At 48.4% G+C, this 20,331-nt stretch overlaps 1 pseudogene; it reads right to left on the reverse strand.

The window, feature by feature from the left end:
- Positions 1-1,368: 1,368 nt before the first annotated feature.
- On the reverse strand, positions 1,369-17,379 carry LOC125546621 (annotated as a pseudogene).
- Between the last annotated feature and the right edge of the window lie 2,952 nt (positions 17,380-20,331).

The raw sequence follows: 20,331 nt of genomic DNA on the forward strand, positions 1-20,331 counted from the left end.
ACACTTTGCCTCCTTCCACTGCTTGTCTAATCCAATCTATCCACCTGTCAGGGAAGTTTTTCCTATGCATTACCTCTGCCAAGAAAGGCCACTGAACTCTATCGTAAGCTTTTTCAAAGTCCAACTAAAGCAAAATTCCTTCAGAGTGAGAGGTTTTTAACTCATGCAAAACTTCATGAAGAATTACACATCCATCCAAAATGTACCTCCCAGGAATAAATCCAGTCTGAAGAGAGCTGATTACTTGTCGAGCCAGAGGAGTAAATCTAAGTGTCAGAGCTTTGGTAATAGCTTTAAACATAACATTTAGAACACATATGGGTCTATACTGTAGGATACTATTAGCATCCTTAATCTTTGGCAGTAGAGAAATGACACCATAGTTTAGTCTGGACAAGTTCAACCTGCCATGATACAGCTCCTGAAGCATTTATATTAGTATATCTCTCAACTGGGGCCAAAAGGCTCTAAAAAGCTAACAGAGAAGCCATCTAGACCTGGAGCAGTATTTGGTTTCATGCTTTTCACCACCTTGTCTATCTCTTCACTCATGAAGTTAATACAAGTGAGGACTGATTTCTGTCATTCATATAATTCAGAAGAGGAAGGCCGGTTGAGTGCTTTCCACGTAAGACTATTGAGTTTCTAGCTGATTGCCCATATTTTCCAGGATAGGATTTGTCCACTTGATTGAATTCATGTCATTGAAGCAATGAACTTGCTAGCCGGCGTGCCAAAAAGGTTGCTGACTTTGGGTACACAGAGTAGTGGCGAGAAAAGGGCTTGCGCCTCAGCCGTTTCGCTTGATTCGGACCTTGTGGTTGTAGTCACAGGGTACAAAGATAACCCCACAACCATTTGTTGTATTCTTTAAGTCAATCGCTCGTAGTATGTGCTAGAATGAGATGAGATCCAGCTCAAAGGTGAAGACCTCATTCTTTGAACCCTCCCGGGCAGTTCCTGTTCTAGCTTCTCTATCTCTAGCAAGTGATACGAACAACACAACATCTTCTCCGGTCGTAGGTCGGTAGGGCTTGCCCTGGCTAAGAAATGGAATAAAAAATTCCCAGTTTCTTGACTGTTTCTAAGATTATTTACCTTTATTTACATGAAGATGCACGGTCTCTTACACTTTTCCTAGCTTAAGTTGGCGGATTGGTAAACAAACGGCTCTGCATCTCCGTTCGCTTCGGCACCACTCCCTTGCTTCTTATCGAGGTCGGTGCCAACAAACAAGTCCCATTCGAGCAATGGAATCTACATAAGAATGTAATCACTGTTAAGTATTCCACTCACTGATGCCCAGGAAAATGGGCCTCTGAAGAAAGCAAAGACGTGGCCCAGACCGAAAAAGGAACTTGATCACCGAGAAGATTTCTTTTCTTTGCTGATTCCTCTCAATGAAATTTGCCATGTTGCACTAAGTTACTTACGGATGTATGCATGCAGTCCGGGAACACTTTGGGGTGAACACCCATCCGAACAAGTAGGGTCAATAGTTCAGCATTTAGGCCGTAACATTTAGCAAAAAATGAATCTGAAACCCAACAAGTGCTCTCCGAACCAAGCTAGATAGTCTCCTATCACTAGGCTCACCAACCAACCTGGACTTTGATTCTTTCTTATTATTCTAACGGGATATAAAAACCATAAGGATTGTTTCTAGCCGAGAGTTCCCATATGACATAAGCGCTCTTGGGTGGGGTGGGCCCTCATTCGCCAGGTCTTTGAGTGCCCGTCGTACCACGTGGTTGGTACACTAGGCTGATAGATACTTTACTTTAAGGATCTGGCACCTTCGCTAGACGGAGAGTAAGCGACTTCTATTAGCACCGGACCGTCGAGTCGAATTTCTCGTGTCATGTGCAATGTCCATCAATGGTGCTTCATTAATGTCCATAGATTTAGACTCCTTCCCCCTTCCCTTATACGCAAAAGATCGAGAGGGGCCCGAACCCAAACCGAGAACGTAAACAGAATTCGACTCACTCTCGTATGGCTCGCCCTCGAGCCCTGGGCGAGTCGGCCGGGTCTTTCCCTCTTGTTCTGTTTCCGCCACGATAAAGACGCACGGAAGAACTATGGTATGCCCAGCGCGTGGAGGATCCGTTGAGAGTGTCCCTTGTCTCGGTAGGGAACAGTACCTATTGTCTTGCAAAAAAACGTCAGTGCTACGGTCCCCTATTGTTTGATCCAATATTGACCGGTGCGGATCACGTTCTACTACCTCCGGTCCGTGGTTCGACCTCCCGTAGTGGTCCTTGCTTTTCTTTTTGAAAGCTCCGCAGGGCCATTTTGCGTACTTGCTCAGCGTGCCCCCCTTTCGTCGAGTGCCCCGCCCGGTTCACAGGGCTATTGGCCTACCAAGCAAGCACTTGCCCACTGCTCCTGCCGCCTGCCAAGTGGGCTCCGCGCTCGTTATCCTGACTGTTCTCTCTGCTGGGCCCTTTCCTATTGCTCTAACCATAAGCTATGGCAATTCCAGCTCGGACCCACTCTGGCCCACCCAGCAGGGCCTGAGTGAGCTCAGTGGTCAGCCCCTGACGTTAGGGGTCTTTCGCTTTTGCCAGATCTATAGAGATATTACGAGTCCTCCGTCCCAGATTCCCTCGCCGCGGCCATCTGGTTCACCGGTACTACCAAAAAGTCTCATGCTTACGTTACTGTGACTGATATATAAGTTATGATCTCGGACTACAAAGACCCAGTCGTGCTTCTGGTTTCCATTCTCATCATCATATTGAAGGAAACTCCTCGTGCTCTGCCATAAGAACTTGGAGTCCGTATCATGGTGAAGGTAAGGTAACGCTGTGATTCTTGCTCAAAAAACTGACCGAACACGTTCGAGTTATTGGCTCGTCCGACCCGGCAGCATTCATGAGTCGCTCGTTCAACTGTCCCTCGGAGACACGGTCGAGAAGTGCCATGCATGGTCGCCCCCCCCGTCCTTTCTTTCTCTCGGTCCCACCAGGGTGGGCCCCTCTGGGGTAATAAAGAAATGGATAAAAAAAGGGGACTTCTGCTACGGGCTATGCCACCCATTACTTATGAGGGAAGTCGCATCCGTCCCATCGCAAGCACCTACAATGTCATGATCACATTGGTTTACCCTTTTTTGGTAGTTCAACGGACGGTCGCCCCTCCAACAAGAAAAGGTAGAAATATGGAAACTTCTCTGCCATTGAGATCAGAGGATTTATAGAGGAAATCGGGTTTTAAATTTCCAGAAACCACACGATTATATAGCCAAAGGGAATACGCCGCGCCTAAAATCATCCCAAGCGCAGCTAATGTGGCTACTAAGCTATTTCTTTCTTTTAAATTTCCAGAAACCACACGATTATGTAGCCAAAGGGAATACGCCGCGCCTAAAATCATCCCAAGCGCAGCTAATGTGGCTACTAAGCTATTTCTTTGGAAAGCTCCTACTAAGATTAGAAATTCCCCGATAAAGCTGCTAGTGCCGGGTAAACTCATATTGGCTAAAGTGAAAAAGAAGAAAATGGTAGAGAAATTCGGCATGGTGCTCACTAAACCTCCATAATATCTAACAAGTCGAGTCTTATGTCGGTCATATAGAACACCAACACATAGAAAAAGGGCTGAAGAAACCAGTCCATGACTTAACATAAGTAAAATGCTACCTCCAATTCCCTGTATGTTCGATAGAGCCTAATATTCCCCCAGAGTACGCCGCTTACCCCCCGAACCGTACAAGATAGTTACCACCTATCATACGGCTTTCTAACTCCACTTCTTTTTCTGGTCGTTCCGCTCTGTCGGATCGATGGTAGTCTCAGAGATCTGGTAACCTCCGACATTTTTGACAACACGCTTCCTGCTTCCGTTTTGAGTTGCGCATCTTTCTCCCCGGGGCATACTATAGTATCACATCGTAGACCCCCACCCCAACTCTATCTTCCTTATCAGTGAACCGGAACATAGTGCATAGGTACTCTTCGATGCTGCGAGGACGAGACGAGGTGACATACTACGATCACGCACTGAAGTTCTGCCCTTCAGCTCGGCATATGGAACCTCTCAGCTGCTCCCTCAGGATAGGTAGGCCCACCCCCCTTTCCTGAGAGGCGGCCGGGCTGTGTTTCCCCTGCGGCCACCCAATGGCGGCAGAAAACAAAAAAGGGTGGGCTCCGCGCGGTTCGCGTTTTATTGTAAAAAGAGAGCTCTTCATTCTCTTATAGAAGCCCGCGCCCACGCGGGTAAAGCCCAGCGAAGCTGCAGGGAGCACTGAGCAATGGGGGGATGAGGGCGACTCCGCCCACGGGTTGGACCACACCACAGGCAAAAGTCCTTCCACGGCAAGAGAAGGGTGACCGGAACAAGAAAAGGGAGCTAGTCGTTGGAGGGAAGACAAGGCTCGTTCCGTGCGACTCCACAGAAGAGTACGCGCGCTAGAAAAGGCAGCCAGCTTAAAAACGCTAGCTAGCTACTTTTGTAGCCTTATTTAGTTTGGTTGCCTTCGCTTGCTCTCCGGCGTGTTACGGCAACACCCCCTGCTTGCTTCTTTCTGTTCGACGCGGAGCTCGCAGCCTCCCCACCCTTGCTTAGCGTTCCACTTGTGATCCTGGAGGATTTGGAGAAATGCGCCCGACCATGAAGAATGGATTTTGTATTTTCTTTCATGTGAACGGCCCTATCTTGTAAAGAATGGTTTTTCGTGCTATAGACCACGTTGAGAAAGACCAACCAACAACACAAATAAAGACCGTTCCATTTGGGTACCTCGAAAGGGAGGTGCTCCTTATGATGCTACGGACGGCTGTCCGAAGTGCATGCAATGACGGGCTCGGATAGGATAGGATTGTGCGCGCCGGGCCCTTCGGGTGTCCATATTTTGGCCGACCTTAGCGTATATACTATGTTATGCGGCCGTAATATTTTGATACCTTCCACCGCTGTTACGCCAGAAATCCAAGGTTCCACACGAGCTCCTGTTCTGCGGCGTGGTGGCAGGACCGCTAGGGGATTGGCTCCGGGTGTAGGTAGGGTCAAATCCGCAGGGGTCATGCAAATACATAGGCCCCTTCCCTTCTGCCGAGTTGTTTAGAAGGCACTTTTTGTTCTACGGTCCCTCGGAGCGAAGGGTTAGGCAGGTAATACGGGCCCTCTGACTTCCAGCTATGTGTTGTGTGCGACTCCCGTGAAGCGAATGAAGGGAAGCTCTTCGAGCTTTCTCCGCCAGTGGCTTATGTAGTGGTCGGCATTCCTACGTGCTCTGGCTGATCCCCACTCGAGATTATATGAGGGGTCTTGGAAACTGTCGTGACGCTTTGGTGATGAAGTGGGTGACTATGGGGGTGGAGGGAGGTGGGGAGTGTGGGGAGTAGGGGGATGGGGGAGGTGGGAGGGAGGGCAGGCAGGTCGGGACGACGGCAGAGGAGGGGACGGAGGGTGAGGGGAAGGGGAATGGGGGTGGAGCGGAGAGGGGAGGGGGGCGGGGTGGGGGGAGGGGGGCCGGGGGCTTGTGATGGGCTAAGTTGGGACACCCCTGCAGGGATTTGAACTTTCGAAAGTCGATGCCCGCGGTTATGGGCAGATGGGAATTTGTTAATGTCCGGTTGTAGATAAAACCTGAAGTTACTTAATTAAAATAATCAACCGCGTGTGTAACCGTGATGGTCTCTTCTCGGCGGAGTCCGGGAAGTGAACACGATGTTGGAGTAATCTTGACGTAGGTTGTTCTAGGATCACTTCTTGATCATAGTTTGTATCGTGTCGTGCCTTTCTTCTCTGCTCTCTTGCATGTTAGCCACATATATGCTAGTCGCTTGCTGCAGCTCCACATATACTACCGCCTTTACCTATAAGCTTAAATAGTCTTGATCGCGAGGGTGTGAATTGCAATAAGTAACCCAATACAAAGTATGACTATATAACTGAAAATCCGAAAGAGAGAGAGCGAATGAAGGGAAGCTCTTCGAGCTTTCTCCGCCAGACGTGGCTTATGTAGTGGTCGGCATTCCTACGTGCTCCGACTGATCCCCACTGGAGATTATATGAGGGGTCTTGGAAACTGTCGTGACGCTTTGGTGACGAAGGTCACCGGGGTGACTATGGAAGGATTCCGTGGTAGTCTCTGACTCCCTCCAACTCAATCAATATCAAGAACATGTCGTGAGCATGGGGGTTTGGCCGACTACTAAACTATTGGCTAGGGCTTTTCTAGTTATAGCTTCTATAGTGAGTGGCCCTTCCGCTTTGATCTAGTTTTAGTTTGTATTGTACTAAATTGAACACATATCAAAGAAAGGCGATCAATCAATAAGTAGTTGCCCTTCTCCGGCCTGGGAAAAGCAGCGAACTCGTTAAACAAGGGGCTTTTTTATTCATGGTCGCTACTGTTGTATTGTATATTGTCGGGGGAAGCTACTGCTTCTACGACAGCTCCGCTTCCTCGTCTTGCTTCTACTTTGCTTGTTTGCGCGAAGGCTTAGAGTCCTTTTCGCTAGGTCCAAATTCGTCAAAGCGAAAGATCTGATCCAACGGAAATCCCGCATATTGAGCGCAGCTGATATGTGGCTACTAGGCGCGATCATCCCGCATGCCATAAAAAAATACTTCTTTTTTTTATGGCCCGTCATATAAAGATAGAATAGATATGGATAGAGAGACATTCTATTGATTCGCGAAATGGCTCGTCGATCCAAATGAATCATTCTTCTGGTCTCTCTCTGCCCCCCCGCCCCAAAACTGACCCACGACACAGCGCCCATTCGTTTCGCGCGCGGGAAGGCAACGAAGTTCAGTTCAAAAGACCGCAGCGGAGTGGAGCAGCCGCGACACGAAGTTCCTTACCTTAGCTGGATCTCGCTGGTGCCACCTAAACGGTAGGTATAGGCGGCGGATGTCTGACGTTTGGAGTTGTCGTTCGTGCACCTGTCCCCAATAGAAGAATGAGTGATCCCTTCCCCTGCGGATCATGGCCTTACCACTAGGTCCCCGATGGCCAGCGGGGGATTCGGTATAGCAGCTCACGTTCGTTTGCGCTTCGCGTTCCCGCTGGACTGGACACGTGTTAGCTGTAGGAAGTATGGTTACGAAAGTGACTTCGGTTCGCCAGTTCAGGCTCAACTCCTCGCTTTACGTTAGCGGACTTACAGGTCGGGCCGGGGCTCCACGCTCTTTCTTTCTGTGTGGGACGATGCCGGGGAATGTGTCGAGGCGGCGAACAACAACAAGACAACTAACTACATTTGCTTTTTCCCTCCATGAGATGAGCCAGTGCATTGGACCGATGGATAATAGAACTGAGCTGGCCAAACGCTTGGGCGCTCTACATACGATGTAGAAAAAATCAGATACATATCGATTTCTTTCTGATGGATCCAGAATAGATAGATATCTTGTATCATCAATAGATAGAAAGAGGTCAACCCTTATTATTGATAGAAAACCTTTCGATCTATCAGAACAGATCAGGCCATCTATCAATCGATTTGAATCATCTCGCTTTTCGTTCATTTCAGCCACGCCATAATAGCCGCCACAATAAGAAAGAAGCAAGCGAAACAGCTAGAAGCGCTCGCTTCGCCGCGCCCAACAATTCTTATTCACGGGAAAGCCAACCGAAAGATTCGATTCGGCCTTCGTAGAGCGGTGCTGCTGCTGTCTGCGTAGGGCCGTCCCCTCCCGTCCCGGGGCGCTAAGGGTTTTGGTTTTAGGAACAGACGGCGGTGTTTTGCTGACGCCTCGAATCGACGGCTTTTGTTGCGACATGCTAAAGTTTCTCCCCTATTGCTAGTAGGTTGATGGCCGCACGCCCGGCACACATGTTTTGGCCTCGCTTGTGTGTCCATAACTCAAAATAGGTGACCTAACGGCCGCCCGACTAAACATACCAATAGTCACCAAATTCATATGGGCTACTGAGGAGTAGGCAATGATCTTCTTAAGATCGATCTGTCTTAAGTGGTCAAGGAAGTATATATTATAGCAATCGCGCTTAGAGTATAAATGAAAGGAGTGAAACAAAGTGTCGCTTCGGGAAACATGGGTATTGAAAATCTTAAAAACCCGTAGGTTCCCAATTTTAAAAGAATTCTAGCCAAGATGACGGATCCAGCCGTAGGTGCCTCTACATGGGCTTCAGGTAACCAAATATGAACTAGTACCATAGGCACTTTGACGGTAGAAGAGGCAAAAAAAAGAAATCCATAGAAGGATTTGGCGCTGCTCACTAAATTCAGTGGTTAATAAAATTTGTAAATCGGTGGTTCCTGTTTGGAGAAGAATCAACAGAATAGCTAATAGCATAAAAACGATCCCAGTAAAGTATATAGGAAAACTGATATGCTGCCTTGATCTTTCTTTGTCTCGAACCCCATACCCTATAATGATGGTAGAGTCAGGGTGGCCCAAAGCAGAATTGACCGTGTAGTTGGTCGAAGGCTCCAGTGGGTAGCCTCCCTTCTCAGGGAACCGTACGTGAGACTTCCGCATCATACGGCTCCGTCCCGAGCTTCCGTCGTTCGGCCCTTGTCATTAGACCACTATGCTTGTCTTTTCCGCCTTGACTCTCGAATCTTTTGCTTCTCGGGTGGTGGCGAACAATGCTGCTTGCGTAGCGGGAGATGCCCGCCCGTCGTTTAGGCCTGCTTCCTGCCCGAAAGAAGGCTAGCCGGACTAGTGGTAGGGGACCCGCGTCAAAAACCCTACCCTATTCTCGAACCCCTGCCGAGCTCTACCCTGCCCGCATTTATTTGGAAGGGCAAAGAAATGTCTCCACCTGCTGCCAACAGTCTTTCTTCGGAATTCTACTGAACGGGTCGATCCTCCCCTCCGTTTGTTTTAGCAACTTATCCTAAGGTCTCTTCGCCAAGAACTCTCCGGCAACGACAGAGGAACTAACCTGCCTGCAGTGGCGGGGCGGCTTTTTTTTTAAATAAGACCTGGACGGATTATCCCTACCCTCGGTAGCTTACGAGTTTACGTCCATCCCTGGTCGGGTACAGTTTCCTTTATTTTTATCCCTTGTAGCCGTTACCCGAATTCGCGCAGTGTGTCCACACCCCCCCTGACTTGACGAGGAATTCATTCTCGCGAACAAACACACCCCCTACACACACCTAGGAGCACCCCTTCCTGCATATCCATACAAGACCTGAGTAGGCGGGTCGAGGTCCTACGAGGTACCACTACTCGAGTACCTCCCACCAAAAAAGATGTGTGGGTTGGTGGTTCGACAGAAATGCTATGCTTACGCACAAGACTAACCCTCTTTTCCCGAAAGCTTCGCGGGGACCTTTACTCTTTACGACGACGGGGGACCGCCCGTAGGGGGTTTTACTGAACAAGGCCTGCAGAGGAAAAAGCTTGATCCAGCGAAATAGAAGATGTCCAGCTCGCACAACATAGGGATTGGCACGCTTTCGGAAGAACAATAGATAGTAGAGGATCCAGCATGCAAGGACACGGCGGATCATTAAGAAATTCACGATTAGAAATGCTGTAATATACTCTTTCCAACTTCTCATACCAGACCAACCCACTGAAATGCAAATAGGGATCAGAAATGTGGTCAATATCACGAAGAATAATGAAAGACCATCTATACCCATATACAAATGGATGTTTTCATAAGGAAGCCATTGAAGGCTTTCCACAAATTGAGATTTGGCCGTAGAAGGATCGAATTGTATCCGAGGAACAGGGGGATACAAAAAAGTAATAAGAGAAACGCACAGACCAATCAATCGTATCGGTCTTATTGAAGAATTTGGAATGAAAAGAGGAGTAATGCTTCCTAGCACGGGACAGAGAATAGGACCACTTAGATCGAAATAGCATTCACAGAAATGTTCTAACATAGAGTAGAATTGAACATTGAAAAGATTAGTTGACAACAGTCAATCAAAAGATGGGGCGCCAAATTACTAAACAATAGGGGTCTTTCTGTGCAAGTCAGCTGAACACCGTAATTGATGAGTGAGTAGGTGGGTTAGGTGCACCCCTCGCCCAGTGGGAAGTCATGAGGCTAGCCCCCCCCCCTGAATGAAGAAGTAGTGGGGCCCCCTGCCCGCCCACGTATGCGCCTTTATTTAGATTATAACTAAATATTATACTGAACTTTATCCGGGAATCTTTCTAAAGAATCCATCTGGCAAAACGCAATTTGTCGATTTCAATCTAAGGTGCACCTTGCCTTTTTCAGGTAGCTTTGTTACGCCTATTCAGCTAGGTGGGGCATTGGTCATAGCCGAAGTCGAAGGGAAAAAATAAGGTAATGAGATGATGGTGCCATCAAGAAGTTTTCGACGAACGTAGTAGCGGCCAAAAATGAAACTCTTGCATGAAAGACCGGATTTGACGCAAGATGAATGGCGTTGGGGTTTTTCAAATGAAACCCGCGATCAGAAAGTCACCAACGGAGCCATACAATCTATCTAGTAGTGTGCCATGGCACGGTACTCCGCTTCGGCAGTGGAAGGAGCAACTGTCTATTGCTTTTATCTCATCCAAGATAGTGTCTCGTCTCCCCATAAAATAGATAAGCCTGTAGTTGAGCACCTATTTGAAGGCCCAATCGGCATCAGTAGTTGCACGCAACTATAAAGAAGACGATGACGGAAAAAAGGACGGCTCGAGAAAAGGTACCTCGAGTATATCTAAGAATCCGATGAACTGCTGCAAAGTGAACTGACCGGGGGGCAGCCATGAAAGGCTGAATTTCTTAGGAAAAGCCATCTGGGCAAGAGATCGTCAGATAAACCAAACTGCCGACCTATTGTCTGTACTGCGTCGGATCAGATAATGGTGAGCCATCAGTCGGACGGAGTTTAACGTAAAGCTCCAAGGGAGTGTCAACAGTCTTCCCATCATTGAGTTGAGCTCGAGTGGTCAAGTCATGACGTTATTTGATCTGAGATACCAAATATCCACGAGGAGAATGTGCGACCTCCAAGCCAAGAAAAGGCTTAGGGCGCGTCAGCACCTTCATAGCAAATAATTGATGAAGGCGACACTTGATCAGCGATATGGTAATGGAGTAATCACTAGTCAGTTTGATATCATCAACATACAACAACAGAATAGCACGTCCTCGAGGATAAACTGATACGAACATGGCCGAATCATGATCACTCCGAGCAAACCCTGCCTGGATAACATAACCACTGTGCTGAACTTCAAAAACCGACGCTATCGGGGCTTTTTGAGACCATAGATCGCTTTGCGTAAAGGACAGACAAGAGAAGAAGTCAGAAGGGCAGGTTCTCTTTCATCCGTCTTTTCTAGGTGCGCATCTCCATCTACTAAAAGTAGGGGTGGTTGCCATAGATAGATTGGGTCATTCGTAACCTGAGCAATAACCGATGCTACTACATCAATAACGGAAATAACTGATGCTACAGCAGAAACTACAGCTATACGTGGCGGCCCCACACGCAGCTTTGTTTAACAAGCATCACCCTTCCTTTCTTTTCAAATGCTTCCTCAGTCAATCAGTAGCTTATTCGATTCCTATTCTTATTAAACATCTGATATAGATGGTGGGAACAATGAAGCAGATTCTTCATCTGTAGGTTGCAATCCGTATGATTTCTTTTCTCGATCTCCTGCTTGTGTTTCACCTTGCACCTAAGCATCACGTTCCTAGGGACAGAGACATCTGCGCTCTATGGCAATCATAGTACTACCAGCATGGTTACATCGTTCTGCGGGCAAGCTTCAACTTCAAAGTCACCTGATTTGGCACCAGCCAAAGGAGTAGGAACAGCAGCTGGGGAAGCACCATTACCATCCATGGGATGCTTTATGAACAGCCCCCTCTGTTCAATACCGATACCTGTCGGATTCCATAGCTGATGAATCTCTTTCTTTTTCCACTCTTTCCCCGTCACGCAAGACGCTTTTCTGGCACAAACCTAGTAGTTATTTGTCCTGCTGATCTTGGGTGAACTGATGACACTGATGCTCCAAGACCAAGAGTTTTCACAGCCAAAGCTATTGAAGTTGCTCCCTCCCATGAATCACAGCTTTCTGGACGCACTACTTGAACACCATGGAGCAAGATAGAGAAAAAACTCCTATCCAAGTTGATCGAGCTAAACCCACCCACCGCCGGGCAGGTGCATCAGCCTCTTCTTTCTATTTTCCGACAGGGCTACCCGCACTAGCCTCTGACCTCTACTCCAAAACCTGAACTTCACAGATCCGAAGCCTAAAACTTCACTAATTCCATCACTTCACAGAGCAGGTCTTGTTTTCAAACTTGCTTTCGGGTTAAGTGCAGAAAATCAATTCAATATTCCTGTCATTGAGGATCTATTAGATGAGCTACATGGTGCACAACTGTTTTCCAAACTTGATTTGAGATCAGGTTATCATCAGATAAGAATGAGAAGAGAAGACATTCATAAATTTTAGGACATATTTTTGTCATTATGAATACTTAGTGATGTCATTTGGACTCACTAATGCACCTGCTACCTTCCAATCTTCAATGAATCATGTTTTTGCTCCGGAAATACCTTTTGGTATTCTTTGATGATATTCTGATATATAGCAAGACCAAACAAGCTCATCTCAAGCATCTAAAGTTAGAAGGTCATAAAAACTATATGCTAAGATTAGCAAATGCAGTTTTCCTGTCCCTCAAGTGGAGTATTTAGGGCATGTTATCTAAGGATAGGGTCTATCTACAGACCCCCACAAAATAGTTGCCATCAAAGAATGGCCAGCACCTAAGACTATCACTCAGTTGAGGAGTTTTCTTGGTATGGCTGCAGAAAACGAAGATTTATCAAGAATTATGGGATCAATTCTAGGCCACTTCATGATTGTCTAAAAAAAGATTCATTCCAGTGGTCAGATGCTCAAATTGAGGCCTTCACAACATTGAAGAATTGTCTGGTCACTGCCATTACCTACTTCTGCTTGGACTGACATCTCCCTGGATTTCTTTGAGGGTCTTACCAAATCATTGGGCAAAGAAGTCATATTGTTGGTGGTGGACAGGTTCACTAAATATTCTCATTTCATTCCCCTTGCTCACCCTTATACAGTACAATCAGTCTCTCATGCTTTCATGGATAATGTTTTTAAGTGGAATGGATTGCCAAAGTCAATAGTCTCTGATAGAAACCGGATATTCACAAGTAACATGTGGCAGGCCTTCTTCAAAGCACTGCAAGTGAAATTGAGGTTTAGCTCTGCCTATCACCCACAATCAGATGGCCAGACAGAACTTGTGAATCAGTGTGTGGAAAATTACTTGCGTAGCATGGTTTTTCCGCAACCAAGGAAGTGGGCTAGTTTGGATCAAGCAAATGCCACTTGGGAGGATGCCGACTTCATCAAAGGTCTCTTTCCGGAGTTCTATACAGCTCCTATTCGTGGTTGGTGCCCTAATTCCAATACTTGACAATGCTTTGGGGAGGTATTGTCATATCTGAAGATTACTGTACCTAACTCTCGATTGAATTCAGAGTGCTGCCTTTACTTCATCTGCCGTGAACGGAGCCAAGAGGCTTGCGTTCATTTCTTCAGTTACTCGCCTTTTTACTTTCCCCAGTAGCCCAGGGTCGGGAGCTAGGACTTCTGAGGTGAACAGTCCCTCAAAGTAACCCTGTATCAGAGATGCTAACTGGTCATTACCTTTGATCCTATTGCCGTTTGAGTCATTCAGAAACTTTATTATGTTCTTCTTTTTTCTCCGTTGCAAAATGATGTGATGAAAGAAGCTCGTATTTCGGTCTCCATGGCGGAGCCAATTAGCCCTTCCTCTTTGCAGCCATTAATCCGAGTGCAAGCTCTCTCAATTAAGTGTTGGAAGCAGTCGCTCCTATCCACTCCTACCAGGGAGGGGAGCCCCAAGTATTTGTCAGTGAGCGATTCGGTGACAATATTCAGCAGGTTGCATACCTCTTGTCTGTCCCCCCCTATCTGTCTAAGGGTCCTTGGTAAAACTCTCTTCATTGAAGGCAGTACGTGGGTATCCATCTTATCTACGGTCTGCGGGTCATCCACATGACCAAAACAAAGGGTACGAAAGCAGTGAAACCGATATATCTGTTGAAGGCGATCCCACCGGTCCTATTTATTAAGTTGCAATGGCGAGTATCTTTGGACCCCAAAGAGTTGTATAAGTTGGAAAATGGAGATTTGCCTGTGGCATTGGCCGTTGGGCAGCTAGCTATTGCATTTGAAGGCTCCACAGAAAGAACCCGCAGGTACTATTACGACAGGTGGCTTCGAATCCAGTTTGTTAGTCGTTTGCATCTCGGTTAACAAAAATAAGCTTGAATCCCTCCATTCGTAGATCAATCAGCTAAAGTTGTTAAAACAATGCCCCGGTAAAAAGGTAGCAGAAGGTCGTTCTTTCTTACTCGAAGTTGCACTCAGGTGCTGCCGTTTTAGAGCTAGGCGATATTCTCTGTGTAAACCAGTATCGTATCTGTTCGATATGGACCATTCTATAAGTATAGTCATTTCAGTCTTCCTCAAAGGATCTCCGATCTATTGTGCAACCTTCCCTTCGAAACCCACCCCACACGAATACTTCTACCCCTTATCACAGCTCCAATGCCCACAGGCATCTGTCTCTAGCACAAATCTTTTACTGAAATCAGGGAGAACCAACACAGGGGCCTCAATTAAAGCTTGCTTGAGAACATCAAAGGATTGCTTTGGCTTGTCCACACAAATGGTACTCCTTTCTTTAACAAGTTCGTGAGAGGTCTCCTAATTATGTATATACAGGATGAGTCACATCTTGACCGGAGCCATGCGGAGCACAAAAAGTGAAGAGAAAGGATTTGTTCACCACTTTAAGCCAAAAGATAGAAATGAAAGCTATTCCCATAGAATGATATTAGATTCCGCAAGTGAGCTATTTATACCGAAGCTTACAAGAAGGAAAGTTGAAACGGGAGCTTTCCCACCACGGCATCCAACTCTTCTCTTCCGTAAGCAAAGGGGCTTTCAACGAGATAGGGAGCTGTACAATTTCACCCGTGGGTGGGGCTGGCTACGCTTGCTAGATTGGATCAAATATACGTGTCCTACGCTAGGCGGAATCGTTGTTTCACTCCTCCAAGCGTTCCTTGCCAATGGGTAAAGCCTTTATCTATCACTTCGGCCGGAGACATATTAATTACCTTTTTAATCCTGGGACCCTTGAAAGATCGCTTCCCTCCTGAACTGAGGGAAACCGGTGCCCGAGAGATCCGTTATCTGCAGTCTCTGAGCTTGATTGCACATCTTTTCCTGCTCATACATGTGTTTTTGCATGCTTGAGACCTCCTCTTTCGCTTGGCTATCCGAGGAAAGATGTCTGACGAGGTGGGTTGGACAATGTACGTAGTGAGCCTACTGCTATCAGTGTGAAGATGAGCATCTATCTTTCTTTTCAGGATTTTGTGTCTGTGTGTGCTTGTTCTTAAGGGAACGTGCAAATCACCCAATCATATCAGGATGGATCCAATGGGTGTGATTTTTTTATGTATTGATCACTTACCCACGCTATAAGAAGGGCGTCATGGAAGAGTTTGGGGTCCAAAGCCACACCTTCTTCCCCCCATAGGAACAGAGGTCAGGAGCTGCCGGCGGGGCGCTGCATTCAATCTGACTGATGGCTCAAGATAAGTACGAGACGTACTTGAGATAGATAATTTATGCATTTCGCTATTTCGAATACCTAAACTACTGCTAACAAGAATAAGTACGGAGAGATTGGATCTCCCTGGCGTAGTCCCTGAGAAGGTTTGAATTCCTCAAGACGCTCCCCATTGAAAAGAACCAAGAAGGTAACTGAAGTCACTAACCTCATCACCATAGAAATCCCACCTTCGCTGAAAAAAGTGGGCTGGATGGCCGTCCGGGCCAGGGGCCTTTCAGGGTACATCTTAAAAAGGTCACACTTCAGAACCAGTAAAGGGCGCAGTCAATTGCTCATTCATTGCCTGAGATACTTTCCGAGGAACTGTCGACAGAACGAACATCCTCCATTCTTTCAGTACCTTCAGCAGTATAGAGATGTTTAAAGAACTCATTCGTCATCCCACTCATCTCCTCTGAAGGGACACCGAAGGATTGTCTGAAGTAGGACCTATTCGTAGCTCATTTCAAATGGGCCAAAGAAAGTAGGGCCACAAAACCCTATTTTAAGAAATAAGTCATTAGATCCCGTATCAGCTATAGCAGTGAAGTTCTCATAAGCTTTCATCATGTCGAGCTTTAGTGCACACACTTGATCATCTCGTGCCTCTTATATAGTTTCTAGTTTAGGAGTCCGAGCTGGAGGAACAAAAGGTGGAGCTCCGCCCTAGTGTTACCCTTTGCCTCGCTCTTTAGAGGCATGAGTGGTCACAACTCGACGTAGTCTAGCAGTTCTATTTGGCGCACGAATTGCGTATAGCAAAGTTGAAGAAGGCATTCTAGGAGCTAAAGGCGTCTCACTCGTCTCTCATTCGCTCGATGCTTAAGTACCGGTTTGCTTCTACGTCTACGGTTGAACTTGAAGGCCTCGGATTCCGAAACCTGTAGAGCTTGCACGGTGAAGAACAAGTACGTACTTCATACGAAAAAATGGTAGTCAGACTCCTCTGGTTTTCTCCACAGTAGGAGTAAGCATAATCCTAAAGCCGGCCCAATGGGCTATATTTCTTTAGAGTACTCAAAAAGTATGCTTTTATCGGAGGGAGATTGCCGGGTCTATGTAGAATAGAGAAGCAGCCAAAGAAAATAAATTGAGTAGCCAAAGGCCTCGTGCACAGTATGGAAGGAAGAGAAAAAATGCACGGTACGCAATGTATGATGATGAACGTATGGAGTTAGTTCGGTGGGTTGGTTGGGGAGTAGGGCCGGGGGGAGAAACTTGTCCCTTCTTGATGGCGAGTATATGCTTCGATCGATTCTTGTGCTCCCTATGCGCGTGTTCTTGATCACCGAACAAGTTACAAAATAAGTTTATGCGCTCCTATCCTTGTTCTTGTGAGTCCTTGTGAAGCTACATTGGTGATGGTTGGTGGTAGATGCGGATTACCAGCGAGCTCTGGATGCTACTCTATATTAGGAATATTATTACTGTGTTTTTTTGCTATGGTTAGTCATGATTACTGATCAGTTGAGCAGTTCTTTTAAATGTACCAATTTTATTTTCCTCCCGACCCAACCGGCGACGATCTCGTCTCTCCGCCCCCAACCGGCGCCGCCGCCGCCACTTTGCCCTCAACCGGAGACGCGGCCGCCGCCCCGCCCCCAACCGGAGACGCCGCCGCGGCCGTTGCCCCGGCCACCAACCGCGCCGCCTCCGCGTCCTCCCTCCCCCTGCTTCAACCGCAGCAGCGGCCTCCCTTCCCCTTGCTTCCACGACGGCGGCGGCTCTTCATCCCCGACCGGCGCGGCGACGGCTGTCCCCATCCCACCCCGTGAGATCCGCAGCAGATGCCCCCATCCACCCCGCGGGATCCGCCGCGGTCGGAGCCGCGTGCGCCCTCCGCCCTGCCACGAGTTGTAGCCCCCCGCTCCGGTGCGTCGCTGCCTTGAACAGCTCCGGCGAAGGGCTTGGCCATGTCACCGATCTCTACACGGGGACCTCTGCCGACGGGTACGTGGGATGCCCGGACGGTGGGATGCAGTAGTTCAATGCAGCCCCTCCACGCCGTTCAACTCCTGCAGCCAGCTCGCTCAAAGCCGACAGCTCCATCGAACTGTCGCATGCGCTCCCTTCTCTCCTCTGCTTCCATCACCCCTGCTCCAAGCAGGTCTCCGCCTCCCGCCGCCAACCATGGTCCGACTCCTTCCCTCACTGCCCTTAATCTGTTGCATCACCGACGAATAACCGACGGGAGGGTCGCCGCGCCATCCTCGCCCCAGTTTGCTCGGGGATCCCCGACTCCATCGTCTCAACTGATGAGAAGTTCAAAGACAGGGTCGCGTGCAGGAATTGCTCATCACCGGCGACGCTTTCCGGGGCACACTGCCCAGACGCCGCCAGCTGCTGCACCAACAGCCTAGTGCGCCGCCCACTGCTGCGCCAATAGCCGCCCCTACCCCTGCAATCTCTCACTCATCGATGTTCCAAAGTGCCGGTGACGCTTTCTATCATCCAGTTCGTTTTTTTCAGTCGACAAGTGCTGGCCCGTTAGTCTGATGAATTCCTAAACTGTTGTAGTTTCTGGAATCTGGATGGTATTGATCAAGTGTGCAGTTTGTCGGGTGTAGATGGTAGTCAGATGCGCTCCGTGTAGCTACATGGAATGATTTGTCAGTGTATTCTCTGCATTTGCTATCTCGCTGCCTGCTAAAACTGATGCAGGTGATGAGTAAAATGACAGCGTTTTGTGTGCCTGTGCAAATCTATGTGTTCGTCCCTTGCTGGCCACGGGTACTGTGTTGGAATCAACCACGTAGTAGAAGTCCTGTCCGGTATGGACTAGGAACAGTCACCGACTCGGTTTGGGTTAGCTAGCTTTGTACTAGTATAAATATAGCTGTACCCCTACGTTGTAATATTAGATCAATCAAAGCAATAAAAGTACAAAGGCTCGACACGAGCCTGTTGCTATAACTCGGCGACTCCGCGTATTGTGTTCCGACGACTTGTCTACGCTAGCTAGCTAGACACGAGAATCCATCAAGCTGTGTTCTTGCCTGCTTGGCTCCAAGACGTGTGCGTTGCCTGTTTGTACCTTCGCGTACAAGCTGCCGTGGCCAAAGCATCGGTCAGTAAAGTTTGTCGAGACAGTACTTCGACGACTAGCGGCAGCCGGGATCATCGCCAACAATTGGTATCAGAGCAAGGTTGATCTTCTAGTAACGGAGGATCATGGCGGACGACGAGAGGAACAAGCAACTGGCGGAGTACTCCGGTGCGGCTAAAGTATTTGCTGCTCCGGCGAGTTCCTCGTACCCACGATTTGATCGCGAGAACTTTGGGGTCTGGAAGGCCCTCATGGAGTGTGGTCTCCGCGCCAACGAGCTATGGGATGCGGTCGACCCAGGAGGCGACGCGTTCAAGAAGGAGGGAGCCGAGCACCGGAAGGATCGGCAGGCGGCGTCGGCGATTTATTCGGTGATGCCGATGGATGTCCTCCAGCACCTAATCGCCAAAGAAACGGCGAAGGAGGCGTGGGATACTTTGAAGCTCATGTTCGAGGGACACACCCGCGTCAAGCAAGCCAATCTCCAAACTCTCCTAAGGAACTACGAGACTTTGGTCATGGGCGACAATGAGTCCGTGGATGCGTTCGCTTCACGGGTGGCTACTCTCGTCAATCGAATCCGCGCGCTTGGAGAAAACCTCACGGAGACCTTGGTTGTTCGGCGGTTCTTGCGCGCGGCTCCTCCCCGGTACCTGCAAATTGTCACGGCAATCGAGCAGTGCGTCGATCTCGAGACTCTCTCCATCGACGATCTCGTCGGGCGCTACAAGGCTCACGACGAGCGTATGCGGTACAGTCTTGGGGATGGGAGGAACGATGAAAATGTCATGCTCACACGGGCTCAGTGGATGGCGCTGGACTCAAGGAGAGGAGGCGAGGGCTCTAGCAGCAACACTCGCCAAGATCGTGCGCCAAAAGAACAAAGTAAGAAGAACGCCGGCGACGGCGCTCCGAAGAAGAAGAAGAAGTTCGACAAGCGCAAGATCAAGTGTCACAACTGTGGCATCATGGGGCACTTCAAGTCGGAGTGCAAGAAACCACCGAAGGAGAAAGCTCTCCTGGCCAAAGGAGGCGATGATGGAGACATGATGCTCATGGTCGAAGTATGCGAGCTAATGGACGAGGATAGTCCAGCTCCGAAGGCGCCGGCTACAGAGGTTGTCACGCTCATAGAGGAGGCAGTTTATCTTCACGATAAGAAGAGGATGAACACGTCGAGGCACGTGTGGTACCTCGACACGGGCGCTAGCAACCACATGACCGGCGACAAGGACCAGTTTTCTGAGCTCAGTGTTTCGGTGGGAGGCACGGTTCGGTTCGGCGACGGACGGACGGACCGTTGACATCGCAGAGCGAGGTACTGTCCTGTTTGAGTTGAAGAGCGGCGGTCACAAGGTACTCACAGATGTGTACTATATTCCCAAGCTAAAGAGCAGCATCATAAGTCTTGGTCAGCTCGAGGAGCGTGGTTGCAAGATTGTGCTCGAAGATGGCTATCTATGGGGGTATGATCGTCAGAGGATGCTAATTATGAAGGTGCAGAGGTCACCTAACAGGCTTTACATCCTCAACTTGGATCGTGTGGATCCAGTATGTCTCTTGTCAAGCATGGACGACTCGGCATGGAAGTGGCACGCGCGCTACGGTCATCTAAATTTCCAGGCTCTTCGGCAACTTGGACAAAAGGAGATGGTACGTGGTCTACCGT

Source organism: Triticum urartu, chromosome 3 (assembly GCF_003073215.2).
Source record: "Triticum urartu cultivar G1812 chromosome 3, Tu2.1, whole genome shotgun sequence".
NCBI lineage: Eukaryota > Viridiplantae > Streptophyta > Magnoliopsida > Poales > Poaceae > Triticum > Triticum urartu.